Source organism: Pleurodeles waltl, chromosome 8, assembly GCF_031143425.1.
Source record: "Pleurodeles waltl isolate 20211129_DDA chromosome 8, aPleWal1.hap1.20221129, whole genome shotgun sequence".
Classification (NCBI taxonomy): domain Eukaryota; kingdom Metazoa; phylum Chordata; class Amphibia; order Caudata; family Salamandridae; genus Pleurodeles; species Pleurodeles waltl.
Genome location: NC_090447.1, coordinates 447,937,849 through 447,955,537, shown reverse-complemented (window position 1 = coordinate 447,955,537; position 17,689 = coordinate 447,937,849). Strand labels below are relative to the sequence as shown.

The 17,689-nt window shown below is 48.7% G+C and overlaps 1 protein-coding gene across 1 annotated transcript in view; it reads right to left on the bottom strand.

Moving 5' to 3' along the window:
- Positions 1-17,689, bottom strand: part of LOC138249528 (ATP-binding cassette sub-family C member 5-like) — a 2,567,733-nt gene that overhangs the window by 588,833 nt on the left and 1,961,211 nt on the right. The window lies entirely within an intron of this gene.

Sequence of the window (17,689 nt, the reverse complement as noted above, 5' to 3'; positions counted from 1 at the left end):
CTGAACTAGGAGACATGTAAAGCTCCTACTATACCACTGGTGTCATATGCACAATATCATAAGAAAACACAATACACAGAAGTACTAAAAATAAAGGTACTTTATTTTTATGACAATGTACCAAAAGTATCTCAGTGAGTACCCTCAGTATGAGGATAAGTTATATACACAAGATATATGTACACAAACCAAACTTATGCAGGTAATAGCAAGAAAAGTAATGCAAGCAGTGTAAAGTTACAGTAGATTGCAATAGGAGCACATAGGTATAGGGGCAACACAAACCATATACTCCAAAAGTGGAATGCAAACCACGAATGGACCCCAAACCTATGTGAGCTTGTTGAGGGTCGCTGGGACTGTAAGAAAGCAGTGAGGGTTAGAAAAATAGCCCACCCCAAGACCCTGAAAGGTAGGTGTAAAGTGCACCTACTACCCCTAGAGAACACAGAAGTCGTGATAGGAGGATTCTGCAGGAAGAACAAACACCAGCAATGCCTCAACAGTGGATTTCCAGACCTGAGTACCTGTAAGACAAGGGGACCAAGTCCAATAGTAGCAACAGTGTCGAGAGTGGCAGGAGCCCAGGAAATGCCAGCTGTTGGAAGAAGTGTGGAGTTCTGCAAGAAAGAAGACAACTAGGAACTTCTCCTTTGGAGGATGGATGTCCTACGTCGCGATGAAGCTTGCAGAGGTGTTCCCACGCAGAAAGTCCGCAATCAAGCCTTGCTAGCTGCAAGGGTCGCGGTTAGGGTTTTTGGATGCTGCTGTGGCCGAGGAGGGACCGGGATGTCACCACTTGGATGAGGAGACAGAGAGGGCACCCAGCAAGTCAAGGAACCCTCACAGAAGCAGGCAGCACCCGCAGAAGTACCTGAACAGGCACTTAGAAGAAACGTGAATCGGAGTCCAGCCGAAGTCACAAAAGGGAGTCCCACGACGCCAGAGGACAACTCAGAAGGTTATGCACTGCAGGAAGGAGTGTCGGGGACCCAGGATTGGCTGTGCACGAAGGAAATCCTGGAAGAGTGCACAGGAGCCGGAGCAGCTGCAAATCACGCGGTACCCAGCAATGCAGTCTAGCGTGGGGAGGCAAAGACTTACCTCCACCAAACTTGGACTGAAGAGTCACTGGACTGTGGGAATAATTTGGACAGAGTTGCTGAATTCCAGGGACCACGCAGGTCATGCTGAGAGGGGACCCAGAGGACCAGTGATGCAGTCTTTTGGTGCCTGCGGTTGCAGGGGGAAATTCCGTCGACCCACGGGAGATTTCTTCTGAGCTCCTGGTGCAGAGAGGAGGCAGGCTACCCCCAGAGCATGCACCACCTGGAAACAGTCGAGAAAGCCGGCAGGATGAAGCGATACAAGGTTGCTAGTAGTTGTCTTGCTACTTTGTTGCAGTTTTGCAGGCGTCCTGAGCAGTCAGCGGTCGATCCTTTGGCAGAAGGTGAAGAGGGAGATGCAGAGGAACTCTGGTGAGCTCTTGCATTCGTTATCTGGTGAGATCCCCAAAGCAGAGACCCTAAATAGCCAGAAAAGGAGGTTTGGCTACCTAGGAAGGAGATAAGAGCCTATCAGAAGGACATCACCTGCTGGCACTGGCCACTCAGAGCAGTCCAGTGTGCCACAAACACCTCTGTTTTCAAGATGGCAGAGGTCTGGGACACACTGGAGGAGCTCTGGGCACCTCCCCTGGAAGGTGCAGGTCAGGGGAGTGGTCACTCCCCTTTCCTTTGTCCAGTTTCGTGCCAGAGCAGGGCTGGGGGATCCCTGAACCGGTGTAGACTGGTTTATGCAGAGATGGGCACCAGTTCCATGATCTTAGACATGTTACATGGCCATGTTCGGAGTTACCATTGTGACGCTGTACATAGGTAGTGACGTATGTACAGTGCACACGTGTAATGGTGTCCCTGCACTCATAAAGTCCGGGGAATTTGCCCTGAACGATGTGGGGGCACCTTGGCTAGTGCCAGGGTGCCCTCACACTAAGTAACTTTGCACCCAACCTTCACCAGGTGAAGGTTAGACATATAGGTGACTTATAAGTTACTTAAGTGCAGTGGTAAATGGCTGTGAAATAACGTGGACGTTATTTCACTCAGGCTGCACTGGCAGGCCTGCGTAAGAATTGTCAGAGCTCCCTATGGGTGGCAAAAGAAATGCTGCAGCCCATAGGGATCTCCTGGAACCCCAATACCCTGGGTACCTCAGTACCATATACTAGGGAATTATATGGGTGTACCAGTATGCCAATGTGAATTGGTAAATTTAGTCACTAGCCTGTTAGTGACAAATTTGGAAAGCAGAGAGAGCATAACCACTGAGGTTCTGGTTAGCAGAGCCTCAGTGAGACAGTTAGGCATCACACAGGGGACACATACAGGGCACATACTTATGAGCATTAGGCCCTGCCTGGCAGGGTCCCAGTGACACATAGACTAAAACAACATATATACAGTGAAATATGGGGGTAACATGCCAGGCAAGATGGTACTTTCCTACAGTAACACAACATCAAAATTACTATAGACGCAATACCCCCGTAGGAGGTAAGTAATACACAGGATATACACTAGTTGTCAGAAACAGGCATGAGAATAGTAAGACAACATTGCAAATAGTGTAAAACACAATAGAGAATTTTGGACCTAGGGGGAGCACAAACCATATACTAAAAAAATTTAATGCAAGAGTGTCACCCCCACCCAGGTAAGTGGAGTGTGTTGAGGGAAAGCACAAAGGTAAGTACCACAACACCCCCCAGCAACCAGGAAAGCAGTAATAAATTACTAGATTTTCCCCAGAACACCCACGAAAAGGAGAGGATTGCAAAACCCAGGGATGACTGCAAGAAACCAAATGTTGATTCCTAGAGAGGAAGACCTGTGGAAAGAGGGAAACAAGTCCAGACGACACAGCAGAGTCCAGTGGGGGCAGGAACCCTAACCCACGAAGCTGAGGATTGCAGGAGTTGGTGGACTGTGCAGAAGGAAAGTCAGCACTGAAGCTCTGGAGCTGGAGTCGAGCTCCTGGAGGATGCAGGTGATGTCACGCCGGGAAGAAGACGGCAGTCAGGTTTGCATGTCCGGATTTCACCAACAACCCTTGGCACAGGTAAAACATGTGGTTGTCGGGAAGTAGTGCTGCCGGAGACCAGCAAGGCCCAGGAGGTCTCAATCCAGGAGGGGGAGTCAGAGGGGACCCTCATCGTCACAGAGAGAGCCCACGGAAGCACAGGCGGCACACACAGGAGTCCCAAAGAATGGGGACACAGAAGGTGCAAATGGAGCCCACGCAGCACTACGAAAAGGAGTCCCACACTGCAGGAAAGTCAGTCAGGGAGCTGTGCGTTGAGGGAAAGAGTGGTGGAGCTGGAGCTACGCGAAGACTGAAGACCCCTTGGAAGAAGTGCCAACAAGCCTTGGCAGCTGCAAAAGACGTGGCGGATGGGGGTACTGTCCTCCATGGGAAGGCAAGGGCTTACCTCCACCCAAGTTGGACAGTTGGTAGAGAGGACCATCTGGACCACTTCCAACCACCACCTGTGTTTCAGGATCCACTCAGCTCAGCAGGAGAGAGGATTCATGCAGCCGGTCATCGTTGCTGTTGGTGCCTGCAGATGCAGGCGATTGACTGCTTCACTCCAAGGGAAAGTCCTTTTTCTTTCTTCTGCAGAATGTTGCAAAAGCTGTAAGGAGCCGGAGAAACAATGTTGCAGGCAAAGTCTTTGTCTTTGTTGCAGATTGTCCTGACCTGGAGAGTGCAGATGCAGTTTCTTGGTCAGAAGTCGAAGTAAGGGATGCAGCGGAATCCTGCTAGAATCCTGCAAGCCAAATCTGAGGAACCACCAAAAGGAGACAACCTAAATAGCCCTGAAAGGGGGATTGGTCACCTAGCTGAGTGACCCCCTATCAGGAGGGGGCTCTGACATCACTTGCCTGACCTGGCCACTCAGATGCTCCCAGAGTTCCCTGCAAACCTTGGATTCCAGATGGTAGAACCCAGGGAATGCTCTGGAAGGAGCTCTGGGCACCACCTCTGGGATGGCGATGGACAGGGGAGTGTCACTCCCCTTCCTATTGTCCAGTTTCGTGCCAGAACAAGGACTGGAGGTCCCTGAACCAGTGTAGACTGGTTTATGCAAGGAGGGCACCAAATGTGCCCTTCAAAGCATACCAGTGTATTGGGGAGGCTACCCCTCCCAAGCCATGTAACACCTATTTCCAAAGGGAGAGGGTGTAACACCCCTCTCCCAAAGGAAATCCTTTGTTCTGCCTTCCTGCTCCTGTTGCTGCTCAAGCAACAAGAGGGCAGAAACCTGTCTGTGAGGTGGCAGCAGCTGGCGCTTCCTGGAAAACCTCAGAAGGCCGTGGAAGCAATACAGGGGGTCCTCTAAGGAGCCCCCAGAGTGCATGGAATCATACAACCAATACTTGCAAAAGTACTGCGGTATGATTCCAACATGTTTGATACCAATCATGCCTAGGTTCGGAGTTACCATTATGTAGCTGGACATAGGTAGTGACTTATGTCCAGTACACAAGTAAAATGGCGTCCCCGGACTCACAAAGTCCAGGAAAATGGGTCTGGAGTTTGTGGGGGTACCTCTGCTAGTGTAGGGGTGCCCTCACACACAGGTACATGCACCCTGCCATCCGGACTGAGAGGGCCTACCATAGGGGTGACTTACAGTGACCTGGTGTAGTTACCTATAGTAAAAATGGGTGTATGCACCCAGTTCACGCAGACTGCAATGGCATACTTGCAGAACCCTTTGTATGGGCTCCCTATGGGTGGCAGAATAACTGATGCAGCCCAGAGGTGTCCCCTGGAACCCCAATGCCCTGGGTACCTAGGTACCATATACTAGGGGCTTACATGGAGGCACCAGTATGCCAATTGTGGGATGAAACACATAGTTTTGGGAGAGAGAGCATAATCACTGGGGTCCTGGTTAGCAGGATTCCAGTGAACACAGTCAAACACACTGACATCAGGCAGAAAAGGGGGGTAACCAGGCCAAGAAAGAGGGTATTTTCCTACAACATACCCAGCAAAAACACCAACAATCATTTAAGCATTAACGCACATAGGCCGATAGTCATACATAACTATGTGCTGGCGGGGCACAAGGTTATTTATGACTATTCGGTTGTTTGCGTGGATGCATGTGTAATTGTTGGTGTGTGTACACCAGCAGAGCATAGGATGATTTGCACCACATGGCACCCGGTGAAATGTAGTAAAGAGAGCATAGTGAACAATGTGCACAAGGTTATGTGCACCTGGGCGACACAAGGGTGAACCTTAAAGAACTACTCTGTGATGCGCCTCATGTGAACTGTGCATGTTATACCTCACAGTAGCACTGGGTTCCGTGTATTAGGGAAAATTAAGGACACATTTATTATTTTTTTGTGTAACACAGTACAACCACCAAATCTGCTGTGCTGTGCCACCCAAGGGGGCAAAAGCATAGCACAGAGCTACATTAACTAAGACTGACCTACTGCTGTCCTCCACTGTGCTGGTGCACTATAAGGTGACCATGAGTGAGGCACAACCTCGTAGAGCTCAGTGTACATAGGATTTGTACCGGAAGCAAACTCTTCCAGTACAAAATCCCTACAAAGAGGGTCCCACGTACTGGACGTACTGCATTTCAGCACACATAGTATATGTGGATTTTTGGAAAAATAAAAATATATCTCCTAATTATCACCTGCTTCAAGGAGGTATTATTTTTTTATACAAAGTATGGTCTGGCTACCTTAGTTGATAGGGCTTTATGTCAAATCATATGGTTTTTTGCACTGATTCACCCAAGTAACCCCCCAGTAATGTTGTCTTACTGCAAAGTGACGAAGAGAGGAATTTGCACAGAAAAGATGGTATGTTCCTAGCACAAAATACTTTTGTCCTGGAAAGTGAATATGAAGACATCACATGACTTTGCAATGGCGCTAACCTTTAGGCACTGGTGTTGTGCGTAGGACAAGCTTTAGGTGTAAAACTCAAGGCATGCGGTTGGGCATATGGACACGTGTAGCCAGGTGGTGATGCGGATGTGCAGCAGGCAATGCAGGGTGGTGTACAAACAGGCAGGCAGAGCGGGCAAAGGCCATCTGATGGGCTGGTTTATTCAGCTGTAGATAAAATCACTTTTGTGTGGACCAGCTTGGGAATGGAGTATGGGGCTTGCAATGGCACCTCTGCTCATGTAGGGGTGCCCTCACACTTAGGAACATGCACCCTGCCCCTGGACTGAAGGGCCTACTAGAGAGGTGTCCAAGTGCAGTGACCGTGATATAAGAAAATACTTACATCTAAAATGAAAGGTTCATGCACCATTTCACAAAGGCTGCAATTGCAGGCCTGCAGACACAGTTTGCATGGGCTCCAATGGGTGGCATTATACCTCCTACAGCCAAAAGGAGACCCCTGGTGTACCAATACCCGGGGTAGCTAAGTAAAATATACTAGGGACTTACATAGTATGCCAATTGTGGGGCGTAAAAGTTACCATGTAACCAAATTTAGAGGAGAGAGCGCAGACCCTGGGGTTCTGGTTAACAGGATCCCAGTGTACTACAGTCTAAACACACTGACAGCAGTCACAAAGTGGGGGTAATTATGCTACAAAGATGCTACTTTCCTACAGCTCCTTCAAGTGTTGTATGCTTGTTGTGTTGCAAAGGTATATAAGCATACTGTCTTACTCTATTGTATTGTCAATTAACAAAAAAATAACATGATACATTCTATAAGTGGAATACTGCTCTCTCGCTCTTCCCTCCTTTTGAAGTTACCGAAGGTTGCCATTTCTTGTGCAAACAAAAGAGGCAAAAGAGGACAACAATGTCTAGTGCTTCTGAATATTTTGTATGTACAAGATATACATTGGTTTGTCCGCACTCTTGCTAAAGAGTCCATATATAGAAGTCCTATCTATCATGTTTCTTTCCTATATTCATGTGGTGCATTACCTCCTTCGAGTAACCCTAATGTAGTGAGTCATATGCTTTTTCTAAATTGACCCAGAGTGCTATGGGCTCCTGGTACACCACCCTCGAAGTTTCATAAAGTACCCTCAACAGTCTCTTGATGTAAAGGGAGGTGATATGGTTGGGAATTAACCCATTCTGATTTCTGTTTACTAATTCCAGCATGTGTGGGCAGAGGGGTTCCGAATCTAAGTTCAGCATGGACAGCGGCTTGTATCAGGCTATCTCCAGATTATCCCTGTGTCCTTTCAGGTTAGACATTCTCTGAGCTTCTCTAGTGGATGAAGGTAAGGTATTTCTCTCTAGTGCGCCCACATAGCTCTTCTAGAGTGTGGCTGCCATTAAGCTGGTATTTGTTCGGTAAAATTTCACTGGGAGGATGTCAGTAACTGCCTTTTTCCACCATGCCAGGTCTTTCAGAGCAGATTTTTTCTCCTCTTCTGTTAAAGACCTACCAAGGATTTCCTTAACTTCATCTGACACCGTCATAACTCATTCCTGTCAAGATAAGCCACTATGGTGGTCATTACAACATTGGCGGTAAAAGCCGCTTACTGCCTTGCAGAAGACCGCTAACACACCGCCGCGGCTGTGGAATTCCGCCACGGTCATTATGACCCACAGCTAGGAATCCGCCAAAATGCAGACACCCACACAAGTCCGCCACACCAAAGGCAAGTGATAAACTGGCGATAAAAAAACCTCCACCGTCACGGCAACAGAAATATGCCCACACCATCATGACCCACAAATCCACGTGGCGGTCTTTCAACCGCGGTATTCCATTGGCGGTGCACACCGCCGCGCAAAAAATACACACACATTTACAAAACACATCCATATTGGACAAATCGAAATACACACACCTGATACACATACACACACCACTCCCACACACCCAATACAATATAAAACACACACCCACATCACCCACAAACCCTTATGACCACAATTGCGACAGAAGGCCAGAGAGAGACACAACCATCTACAAATTAGCATCCACAGGCACTCAACACCATCACTCACACAACATCCACGCACAAAACACCACACACCTCTAAATATCACCCCATACATCACAACACACACCATCCCGCACATCACCCACACCACCCCATGGCACTGCAAAGACACCCCAGGTTCTCTGAGGAGGAGCTCAGGGTCATGGTGGAGGAAACCATCCGGGTAGAATGACAGCTATTCGGTTCTCAGGTGCAGCACACCACCATAGCTAGGAAGATGGAGCTATGGCGGAGAATCGTGGACAGGGTCAACGAAGTGGGACAGCACCCAAGAACTAGGGATGACATCAGGAAGAGGTGGAACGACCTACGGGGAAGATGCGTTCCGTGGTCTCAAGACACCACATCGCGGTACAGAGGATTGGCGGCAGACCCGCACCTCCTCCCCCACAACTAACAACATGGGAGGAGCAGGTCTTGGCTATACTGCATCCTGAGGGCCTCGCAGGAGTAGCTGGAGGAATGGACTCTGGTAAGTAAAATCTTAACTATTACAACCCCCGCCTATCAGCATGCTATCACATACCCCCACCCTCGCCCGCACCCCCATCACTCCAACTCCTCACGTATGTCCCAATATCACAAACCACACATCCCAACACCAAGCCCTGCATGCAACAACAAAGCATGGACACCCATCACCAATGCATGGCCACTACACATACCCATGCACCCCCCTAAACCATTATCACACAAGGTCCTACACAGGAATGCAAGCACTGGGGTACACGGTCACCCACCCATTGCACACCATGGCACACACAGATGCAATAATCATGCTTTTACACCCCTGCAGGACCCCTACCCAACGTCACCGGACAGGAGGGTCCAGATATGTCCACTCCACCCACAGAAGAGGCCCACAGTGATGACAGCAGCTCTGTTCAACTGGATCTAGATGACCAGCCCGGCCGGGACCTCGGGACAGTCGGTTCCTGTTGGACTTTTGCTTATGCAGGGTCCTCCCCAGTCTTTTTGCCTCCTGCCTCCTATTTTTTTCTGACCTGTTGCTGTTGGCTTTTCAACTCTGAGCACTTTACTACTGCTAACCAGTGCTAAAGTGCATATGCTCTCCGTGTAAATTGTATGTAATTGGTTTATCCATTATTGGCATATTTGATTTACTAGTAAGTCCATAGTAAGGTGCACTAGAGGTGCCAGGGCCTGTAAATCAAATGCTACTAGTGTGCCTGCAGCACTGGTTGTGCCACCCACATAAGTAGCTCTGTAATCATGTATCAGACCTGCCACTGCAGTGTCTGTGTGTGTATTTTTACACTGTAAATTCGACTTGGCTAGTGTACCCACTTGCCAGGCCTAAACCTTCCCTTTTCTTACATGTTAGGCACCCCTAAGGTAGGCCCTAGGTAGCCCCAAGGGCAGGGTGCAGTGTATGGATAAGGTAGGACATATAGTAATGTGATTTATATGTCCTGACAGTGAAATACTGCCAACTTCGTTTTTCACTGTTGCAAGGCCTGTCTCTCTCATAGGATAATATGGGGGCTACCTTTAAATATGATTAAAGTGTAGATTCCCCTAGAGAGTAGATGGACATGTGGAGTTTGGGGTCCCTGAACTCACAATTAAAAAATACATCTTTTAGTAAAGTTGATTTTAAGATTGTGCGTTTGAAAATGCCACTTTTAGAAAGTGAGTATTTTCTTGCTTAAACCATTCTGTGACTCTGCCTTGTTTGTGGATTACCGGTCTGGGTCAGTTTGACAGTTGGGTTGTTTTTCACCTCGCACTAGACAGTGACACAAAGGGGGCTGGGGTGTAACCTGCATTTCCTGATTAGCCATCTCTGCTAGGAGGGAGGGGTGGAGTGGTCAATCTCATCTGAAAGGACTGTGCCTGCCTCTGACAATGCCTGCTCCAACCCCCTGCTGTGTGTCTGAGGACTTGCTTGGGCAAGGCAGGATTTCACAAGTAGGTGTGAGTCCCCTTTGAAGAAAGGTGACTTCAAAGACTAAAATGGGTATAAGAAGGGCACCCAAATCTACAGACTTCAGAAACACTTCTGGAACCAAGAGGAACCTCTGCCTGGAGAAGAGCTGATAGCTGAGGAAGAAGTGCTGCCCTGCCTGTGACTGTGCTTTGTGGAGCTTTCCTGCAGTGCTGCTTCTGCCAGAGTAAGAGGGCAAAGACTGGACTTTGTGTGCCTTCCATCTTGTGAAGAAATCTCCAAGGGCTTGAGTTAGAGCTTGCCTCCTGTTGTTTGAAGTCTCAGGGACAGCAAAGACTTCTCTCTGCCAGCACCTGGAGTCTCTGGAGAGACTCCTGCCCTGACAAGTGGTGCCCTATCCAGTCCCTGGGCCCTTGAAAGGAAAGCTGGTGGAATCCAAGGAAATCGACTTCGGACGACTTCGGACCAACGCCGCTGCTGAATCCGGTAAAGCCGCCTGCACCTGACGCCGTGACCTTCGCTGGAACGCGACGCTCTTCGCAGGCCTGACGCCGCAGCAGCCCCTCTGAAGTCCGCCACTCCGTGGAAGTCGCTGCACCACGTTGTAGGAGGCTGGACTGGCTTGTAGTGAGTACCAAGGGGTACTTGCACCTTGCACCAGGCCCAGTTATCCCTTATTAGTGTATAGGGTGTCTAGCAGCTTAGGCTGATAGATAATGGTAGCTTAGCAGAGCAGCTTAGGCTGAACTAGGAGACGTGTGAAGCTACTACAGTACCACTTAGTGTCATATGCACAATATCATAAGAAAACACAATACACAGTTATACTAAAAATAAAGGTACTTTATTTTTATGACAATATGCCAAAGTATCTTAGAGTGTACCCTCAGTGAGAGGATAGGAAATATACACAAGATATATATACACAATAGCAAAAATATGCAGTATAGTCTTAGAAAACAGTGCAAACAATGTATAGTTACAATAGGATGCAATGGGGAAACATAGGGATAGGGGCAACACAAACCATATACTCCAAAAGTGGAATGCGAACCACGAATGGATCCCAAACCTATGTGACCTTGTAGAGGGTCGCTGGGACTATTAGAAAATAGTGAGAGTTAGAAAAATAACCCTCCCCAAGACCCTGAAAAGTGAGTGCAAAGTGCACTAAAGTTCCCCTAAGGACAAAATAGTCGTGTTAGAGGGAAAATGCAAGGAAAACACAAATCAGCAATGCAACAACGATGGACTCCTGACTGAGGGTACCTGTGGAACAAGGGGACCAAGTCCAAAAGTCACAAGCAACTCGGAGATGGGCAGATGCCCAAGAAATGCCAGCGGTTGGTGCAAAGAAGCTCTTACTAGGCTGAAGAACTGTGAATACTGCAGGAACGACAAGGGCTAGAGACTTCCCCTTTAGAGGATGGATCCCCCACGCCTTGGAGAGTCGTGCAGAAGTGTTTTCCCGCCGGATGGACGCCAACAAGCCTTGCTACACGCAAATCGTGCACTTGGCGTTTTTGGACGCTGCTGGGGCCCAGGAGGGACCAGGAGGTCGCAAATTGGACCTGCAGAGAGAGGGGACGTCGAGCAAGACAAAGAGCCCTCACTGAAGCAGGTAGCACCCGGAGAAGTGCCAGAAACAGGCACTACGAGAATGCGTGAAACGGTGCTCGCCGAAGTTGCACAAAGGAGTCCCACGTCGCCGGAGACCAACTTAGAAAGTCGTGCAATGCAGGTTAGAGTGCCGTGGACCCAGGCTTGGCTGTGCACGAAGGATTTCCGCCGGAAGTGCACAGGGGCCGGAGTAGCTTGCAAAGTCGCGGTTCCCAGCAATGCAGCCCAGCGAGGTGAGGCAAGGACTTACCTCCACCAAACTTGGGCTGAAGAGTCACTGGACTGTGGGGGTCACTTGGACGGTGTCGCTGGATTCGAGGGACCTCGCTCGTCGTGCTGAGAGGAGACCCAAGGGACCGGTAATGCAGCTTTTTGGTGCCTGCGGTTGCAGGGGGAAGATTCCGTCGACCCACGGGAGATTTCTTCGGAGCTTCTGGTGCAGAGAGGAGGCAGGCTACCCCCACAGCATGCACAAGCAGGAAAACAGTCGAGAAGGCGGCAGGATCAGCGTTACAGAGTTGCAGTAGTCGTCTTTGCTACTATGTTGCAGGTTTGCAGGCTTCCAGCGCGGTCAGCGGTCGTTTCCTTATCAGAAGGTGAAGAGGGAGATGCAGAGGAACTCGGCTGAGCTGATGCATTCGTTATCTAAAGTTTCCCCAGAGACAGAGACCCTAAATAGCCAGAAAAGAGGGTTTGGCTACCTAGGAGAGAGGAAAGGCTACTAACACCTGAAGGAGCCTATCACAAGGAGTCTCTGAAGTCACCTGGTGGCACTGGCCACTCAGAGCAGTCCAGTGTGCCAGCAGCACCTCTGTTTCCAAGATGGCAGAGGTCTGGAGCACACTGGAGGAGCTCTGGACACCTCCCAGGGGAGGTGCAGGTCAGGGGAGTGGTCACTCCCCTTTCCTTTGTCCAGTTTCGCGCCAGAGCAGGGGCTAAGGGGTCCCTGAACCGGTGTAGACTGGCTTATGCAGAATTGGGCACATCTGTGCCCAACAAAGCATTTCCAGAGGCTGGGGGAGGCTACTCCTCCCCTGCCTTCACACCATTTTCCAAAGGGAGAGGGTGTCACACCCTCTCTCAGAGGAAGTTCTTTGTTCTGCCATCCTGGGCCAGGCCTGGCTGGACCCCAGGAGGGCAGCTGCCTGTCTGAGGGGTTGGCAGCAGCAGCAGCTGCAGAGAAACCCCAGGAAGGGCAGTCTGGCAGTACCAGGGTCTGTGCTACAGACCACTGGGATCATGGAATTGTACCAACAATGCCAGGATGGCATAGAGGGGGCAATTCCATGATCATAGACATGTTACATGGCCATATTCGGAGTTACCATGGTGAAGCTACATATAGGTAGTGACCTATATGTAGTGCACGCGTGTAATGGTGTCCCCGCACTCACAAAGTTCAGTGAATTGGCTCTGAACAATGTGGGGGCACCTTGACTAGTGCCAGGGTGCCCTCACACTAAGTAACTTTGCACCTAACCTTTACCAGGTAAAGGTTAGACATATAGGTGACTTATAAGTTACTTAAGTGCAGTGTAAAATGGCTGTGAAATAACGTGGACGTTATTTCACTCAGGCTGCAGTGGCAGGCCTGTGTAAGAATTGTCAGAGCTCCCTATGGGTGGCAAAAGAAATGCTGCAGCCCATAGGGATCTCCTGGAACCCCAATACCCTGGGTACCTCAGTACCATATACTAGGGAATTATAAGGGTGTTCCAGTAAGCCAATGTAAATTGGTAAAGATGGTCACTAGCCTGTCAGTGACAATTTGGAAAGAAATGAGAGAGCATAACCACTGAGGTTCTGATTAGCAGAGCCTCAGTGAGACAGTTAGTCACTACACAGGTAACACATTCAGGCACACTTATGAGCACTGAGGCCCTGGGTTACCAGGGTCCCAGTGACACATACAACTAAAACAACATATATACAGTGAAAAATGGGGGTAACATGCCAGGCAAGATGGTACTTTCCTACACACCCCCCCCCCCCAAACGAAGGACAATAAGACTAGCCATTACCTGATGAGTCTTCATTGTCTAAGTGGAAATATCTGGAGAGTCCATCTGCATTGGAGTGGCTACTCCCAGGTCTATGTTCCACTGTATAGTCCATTCCCTGTAGGGATATGGACCACCTCAATAATTTAGGATTTTCACCTTTCATTTGTTTTAGCCAAAGTAGAGGTTTGTGGTCTGTCTCAACAATGAAGTGAGTGCCAAACAAGTATGGCCTCAACTTCTTCAGAGCCCAGACCACAGCAAAGGCCTCCCTCTCAATGGCAGACCAACGCTTTTCTCTAGGGGTCAACCTTCTACTAATAAAAGCAACAGGTTGATCCTGGCCCTCAGAATTAAGTTGTGATAGGACTGCCCCTACTCCTAATTCAGATGCATCAGTTTGGACATAGAATTTTTTAGAGTAACAAGGGCTTTTCAGGACAGGTGCAGAGCACATGGCCTGCTTCAGCTCCTCAAAAGCTTTCTGACAGCTTGCTGTCCATAATACCTTTTTAGGCATTTAAGAGGGGCTGCAATGGAGCCATAGTTCTTAATGAACCTCCTGTAATACCCAGTGAGGCCTAGGAAGGCTCTCACCTGAGTCTGAGTGGTAGGGGGAACCCAATCAATAATAGTTTGGATTTTCCCCTGAAGTGGTGCAATCTGTTCCCCACCAACAAGGTGTCCCAGATAAACCACCTTACCCTGCCCTATCTGGCACTTTGAAGCCTTGATAGTGAGGCCTGCCTTTTGCAGGGCCTCCAAAACTTTCCATAGGTGGACCAGGAGATCATCCCAGCTGGAGCTAAAGACAGCTATATCATCCAAATATGCTGCACTGAAAGCTTCCAGCCCTTGCAGGACTGTGTTCACCAACCTCTGAAAAGTGGCAGGTGCATTTTTCAAACCAAAAGGCATTACAGTAAACTGGTAATGTCCTCCAATGGTAGAAAATGCAGTCTTAGGTTTAGCATCTTCTGACAATTTGATCTGCCAATACCCTGCGGTCAAATCAAAAGTGCTTAGATACTTGGCAGATGCCAGTGTATCTATAAGCTCATCTGCCCTGGGTATAGGGTGAGCATCAGTTTTGGTAACCAAGTTGAGACCTCTATAGTCTACACAAAACCTCATTTCCTTCTTTCCATCTTTAGAATTGGGTTTTGGTACCAGTACCACAGGAGAAGCCCATGGACTGTCAGAGTGCTCAACCACTCCTAGTTCCAACATTTTCTGAACTTCTTGCTTTATGCAGTCCCTGACATGGTCAGGCTGCCTATAGATCTTACTTTTGACAGGTAAACTGTCTCCAGTATCTATAGTGTGCTCACACCAAGAAGTGGTGCCTGGCACAATGGAGAAGAGTTCTGAAAATTGTCCTAGGAGATTTATGCAATTATCTTTCTGCTCAGCAGTAAGACAATCAGCCAAAACTACACCTTCCACAAGAGCATCTTGTTCTGTGGAAGAGAAGAGATCAGGTAGAGGATCACTGTCTTCTTCCTGTCCCTCATCTGTTGCCATGAGCAGGGTGAGATCAGCCCTGTCATAGTAGGGTTTCAGGCGGTTGACATGGAGCACCCTAAGGGGACTCCTGGCAGTGCCTAAGTCAACAAAGTAGGTGACTTCACCCTTCTTTTCAACAATTGTGTGGGGTCCACTCCATTTATCTTGGAGTGCTCTTGGGGCCACAGGCTCCAAGACCCACACTTTCTGCCCTGGTTGGTACTGAACCAAAACAGCCTTCTGATCATGCCATTGCTTCTGGAGCTCTTGGCTGGCCTGAAGGTTTTTACTGGCCTTTTTCATGTACTCAGCCATCCTTGATCTGAGGCCAAGTACATAATCCACAATATCCTGCTTAGGAGCTTTTAAAGGTTGTTCCCAACCCTCCTTTACAAGTGTGAGTGGACCCCTAACAGGGTGTCCAAAAAGAAGTTCAAAGGGGCTGAAGCCCACTCCTTTCTGGGGTACCTCCCTGTAGGCAAAAAGGAGGCATGGTAGAAGGATATCCCATCTCCGGCGGAGTTTTTCAGGGAGACCCATAATCATGCCTTTGAGAGTTTTATTAAATCTCTCCACCAGTCCATTTGTTTGTGGATGATAGGGTGTTGTGAACTTGTAAGTTACACCACACTCCTTCCACATGGCCTTTAAGTATGCAGACATGAAATTGCTTCCCCTGTCTGATACTACTTCCTTTGGGAAGCCCACCCTGGAAAATATTCCCAGGAGGGCCTTTGCCACTGCAGGTGCTGTAGTGGTCCTTAAAGGAATAGCTTCAGGATATCTTGTGGCATGGTCCACTACCACTAAGATAAACCTATTGCCTGAAGCAGTAGGAGGGTCAAGGGGGCCAACTATGTCAACCCCTACCCTTTCAAAGGGAACCCCAACCACAGGCAGTGGGATAAGGGGTGCCTTTGGAGTGCCACCTGTCTTGCCACTGGCTTGACAGGTTTCACAGGACTTACGAAATTCTTTTGTGTCCTCAGACATCCTAGGCCAATGAAACAATGGTACCAATCTGTCCCAAGTTTTCATTTGACCCAGGTGCCCAGCTAAGGGAATGTCATGTGCCAGTGTTAGGAGGAACTTTCTGTACTCCTGAGGAATCACTAATCTCCTGGCAGCTCCAGGTTTAGGATCCCTATGCTCAGTGTACAAGAGGTTGTCCTCCCAGTAAACTCTGTGAGAGTCACTGACATCCCCATTAGCCTGTTTGACAGCTTGCTGTCTGAGACCCTCTAATGTGGGACAGGTTTGCTGTGCCACACTCAGCTCCTCTCTGGCAGGCCCCCCTTCACCCAAAAGCTCAGCAGTGTCTGCTTCCAGCTCCTCTGGTGTAGGTTCTGCACAGGGAGGGAATTCTTCTTCCTCAGAAGTTGAATCCACTGTAGAGGGAGGGATAGTAGGAAGTGGTTTGCTTCTACTAGCCCTAGCTTTAGGGAGCACTTGGTCCATTGTTCCAGGATCCAAGCTTCCCTGTCCTTTTTGCTTTTTGGCCTGAGCCCTTGTCAAAGCAAAAATATGCCCTGGGATGCCCAGCATTGCTGCATGGGCCTCCAACTCCACATCTGACCAAGCTGATGTCTCCAAATCATTCCCTAATAGACAGTCTACAGGTAAATCTGAAGCTACCACAACTTTCTTTGGACCAGTTACCCCCCCCCAGTTGAGATTTACAACAGCCATGGGGTGGCTTTGTGTTATGTTGTGAGCATCGGTTACTTGGTACTGGTGTCCAAGTATGTGTTGTTCAGGGTGCACCAGTTTCTCAATCACCATTGTGACACTGGCACCTGTGTCCCTGTAGGCCTGGACCTCAACACCATTTATTAGGGTTAGTTGCTTGTACTTCTCCAAGTTATGGGGGCAAGCAACCAAAGTGGCTAAATCAATAGCCCCTTCAGAGACTAAAGTAGTTTCTGTGGTCTCCCTAATCAGACCAACCCCAACTAAATTACCAAAAGTGAGCCCAGCTACTCCCTTGGATTGGCTATTAGTAGGTTTGCTCCCACCACCACTGCTATTAGTAGGGACACTAGGTGTAGCAGTAGGGGTTGTAGTGGTAGGAGCTGTGGTGCCTTTCTTTGGACAACTGGGATCTGTTGTCCAATGGCCTTTTATTTTACATAAATAGCACCATGGTTTCTTTTCCTTGTTCTGATTAAAGGAGGATTTGGACCCACCACCCCCACCAGAGTGTTTTTGTGGGCCTGATGAAGACTCATTTTTAGATTTGTCCCCACCCTTGTCAGAAGACTTACCATCCTTTTTTTTGTTGCCATCTTTGTCACCCCCTGTATGAACTTTTCTGTTCACTCTTGTTCTGACCCATTTGTCTGCCTTCTTTCCCAATTCTTGGGGAGAGGTCAGATCAGAGTCCACCAAGTACTGGTGCAACAAATCAGACACACAATTATTAAGAATATGCTCTCTCAGGATTAAGTTATACAGGCTGTCATAATCAGTAACTTTACTGCCATGTAACCACCCCTCCAAGGCCTTCACTGCCTGGTCAATGAAATCAACCCAGTCTTGTGAAGACTCCTTTTTGGTATCTCTGAACTTTATCCTGTACTGTTCAGTGGTTAAGCCATAACCATCCAGGAGTGCATTCTTAAG